Source organism: Apodemus sylvaticus, chromosome 12, assembly GCF_947179515.1.
Source record: "Apodemus sylvaticus chromosome 12, mApoSyl1.1, whole genome shotgun sequence".
Taxonomy (NCBI): Eukaryota; Metazoa; Chordata; class Mammalia; order Rodentia; family Muridae; genus Apodemus; species Apodemus sylvaticus.
In genome coordinates, this window is record NC_067483.1 from 85175415 (window position 1) to 85178392 (window position 2978).

Here is a 2978-nt window from a genome sequence, read left to right on the forward strand (position 1 = left end):
GAATTGAACTCAGGACCTCTGGAAGAGCATTCAGTGCTCTTGTTTTGTTTGTTTTTGGTTGTTTTTTTTTTTTTTTTTTTGAGACAGGGTTCTCTGTGTAGCCCTGGCTGTCCTGGAACTCATTCTGTAGACCAGGCTGGCCTCAAACTCAGAAATCCGCCTGCCTCTGCCTCCCAAGTGCTGGGATCAAAGGTGTGCGCCATTTGAGCCATCTCTCCAGGCCCAAACTTTCTTATTAGTACAGGAAATTCATAAAGTGTGTACTCTTCTCTCTCTACCAGCAGAGCAAAATGCCCAAAGGAAAGAAGGCCAAGGGGTAGAAGGTGCCCCGGTCCCCGGCGCCAAGGAGGCAAAGAAAGTGGTTAATCCTTTGCTTGAGAAAAGGCCTAAGAACTTTGACATTGGGCAGGACATCCAGCCCAAAAGAGATCTAACGTGCTTCATCAAATAGCCCCATTATATCAGGCTGCAGTGGCAAAGAACCATCCTCTATAAGGGACTCAAAGCACCTCCCGCCATTAACCAGTTCACCCAGGCCCTGGACAGGCAAACAGCTACCCAGCTGCTTAAGCTTGCCCACAAGTACAGGCCAGGGACAAAGCAAGAGAAGCATCAAAGGCTCCTGGCCCGTGCTGAGAAGAAAACTGCTGGCAAAGGGGACGTCCCAACTAAGAGATCCCCATCCTCGGAGCAGGAGTCAACACAGTCACCACCTTGGTGGAGAACAAGAAGGCTCAGCTGGTGGTGATTGCCCATGGTGTAGACCCCATTGAGCTGATGGTTTTCCTGCCTGCCCTGTGTCGAAAGATGGGGGTACCCTACTGCAGCATCAAGGGAAAGGCCAGGCTGGGGCGCCTGGTCCGCAGGAAGACACACACCACTGTTGCCTTCACACAAGTTAACTCAGAAGACAAGGTGCTCTGGCTAAGCTAGAGGAAGCTATTAGGACCAATTATAATGACAGATATGATGAGATCCGCCACCACTGGGGAGGCAACGTCCTGGGTCCTAAGTCTGTGGCTCGCATTGCCAAGCTGGAAAAGGCAAAGGCTAAAGAACTCCGCCACTAACCTGGGTTAAATGTACACTACGTTTTCTGTACATAAACATAATTACAAAATTACCTTCCAAAAAAAAAAAAGTGTATAGTCTTGTCTTCGGTGTTTGACCTCTTTCGGTCAGCTTAATACCTTGAAGTTCATCTCTGTCTTCATGTGTGTTAATACTGTGTTACATTTCATTGCTAAGCTGTAGTCTATACTATAATTTACTTCAATTTTCATTTCTTCTTGAATTCATAGTCTTTGGGTTGCTTGCAGTTTAGGATTGTTCAATTAATGTTATCATAAATATTCGTGTGCTTATCTTTCTGTGGGCATACTTTCCTATTTCTCTTAAATAAATACCAAAGAAAGGAGCTGCAGGTAGCCTGTGTCTGCCTTTCCAAGAAATTGCTGTATTATTTTAGTAGCTGTTTATTTCTGTTTGTTGAATGTGTTCGTCTTCCATTTCTTTTTCTTTCTTTTTTTTAATTTTATTTGTTTGGTTTTTTTGTTTGTTTGTTTGTTTTTCGAGACAGGGTTTCTCTGTGTAGCCCTGGCTGTACTGGAACTCACTCTGTAGACCAGGCTGGCCTCGAACTCAGAAATCTGCCTGCCTCTGCCTTCCAAATGCTGGGATTAAAGGTGTGCACCACCACCGCCCGGCTCATTTCTTTTTCTTATTTGATTGCATTGGCTAGGAAGTTCAGTAAATGAGATTTGATTTTAGATAAATGGCAGGGCTGAGCTGTAGCTTGATGGCAGAGGCTTGGTATATGTAAGACAGACCGGTTTCCTAGCACTACAAGGGTGTTTGAAAACATACATTCATAGGCGGAAGAAGGCCCTTTCTTTTGTTCCTTTCTTCTTTCCACTTCAAACTTTTCAATTTTATTTTTGTAATTCTGCTTTTGTAAAAGGACCTAGCTGTGCTGCCCAGGCTTACCTCCAACTCCTGGGCTCAAGCGATCCTCGAGAGAGATCTCTCTCCCGGTCCTGGTCACTTTCTGTGTATACACCTCTGCTGCCCTTCCACCGTGCTCTGAGCCCCCAGCAGGGAAGCTATTGAACCACTCACTGAACTCTTTATCACAGTAACCAAATGCAGCCTAACACAGCTAGAACCTGGACTATCTTGCTAAGTGCATCGCTAGCTCCTGGATTTATCCTGTCTTTGTTAGGCATGGTGTTGTGTCTGTTTATAGTAATTGGGTAGATGACAGTGTTTGAGTTTCTGAGTCCTTGCTGATGGTTATGACAGTTTATCAACAACCAAGAGATGGATATTGAAACTTTCAGCAGCCATTTCAGCATTGTTTCAGTATCTCTTTCAAACTGGTAATTTTTGCTTCCTGTTTGAAATGTTCTTACTCAAAGCATACACAAATACATCTTTCCCAATTTATTAACCCTTTTATCATTATTATTGATAACATATTCAGTTTTTTAACCTATTTTATCTGATATTTATACGGCTATTTTAACCTCCTATGCTGTTGGTATGTTTTATATGTTTATAGGCTCTTGCATTTCTCTTTGTGTATTTATAGTTTAGGGAAGTCTGTAAAGAGCTCAGAGTTGTGTTTTCTTGTGTTATCGTGAAACAGATATTTTATCTTTGTTTCTTACCTCTTGTGATACTTAGTCTTCATTATTAACTTGTCAAGATTTGGAATAATCATAGAACTCAACTCTGAGCAGGTCTGGGATCCACCCTCAGTGCAGGAGGTACTATCCCATAGACTAGGGTGTGCGACATTCCTCTCTCTCTGTTCTTGACTATGAATGCAATGTGACTAGGTGCCTCTCACCATCCACTTCTTCCCCACCATGATAAACTGTACCCCCAAACTATGACCAAATCAAACCTCTTCTTCCTTATATCTGTGTGTGTCGGGTGTTTCATCATAACAAGAAAAGTAATACAGTCCATGATGC

General features: G+C 43.1%; 1 pseudogene; it reads left to right on the forward strand.

Annotated features, from left to right (window-relative positions):
• The first annotated feature begins 290 nt into the window (after nucleotides 1-290).
• Nucleotides 291-1070, forward strand: LOC127697091 (60S ribosomal protein L7a-like; annotated as a pseudogene).
• Nucleotides 1071-2978: the final 1908 nt, after the last annotated feature.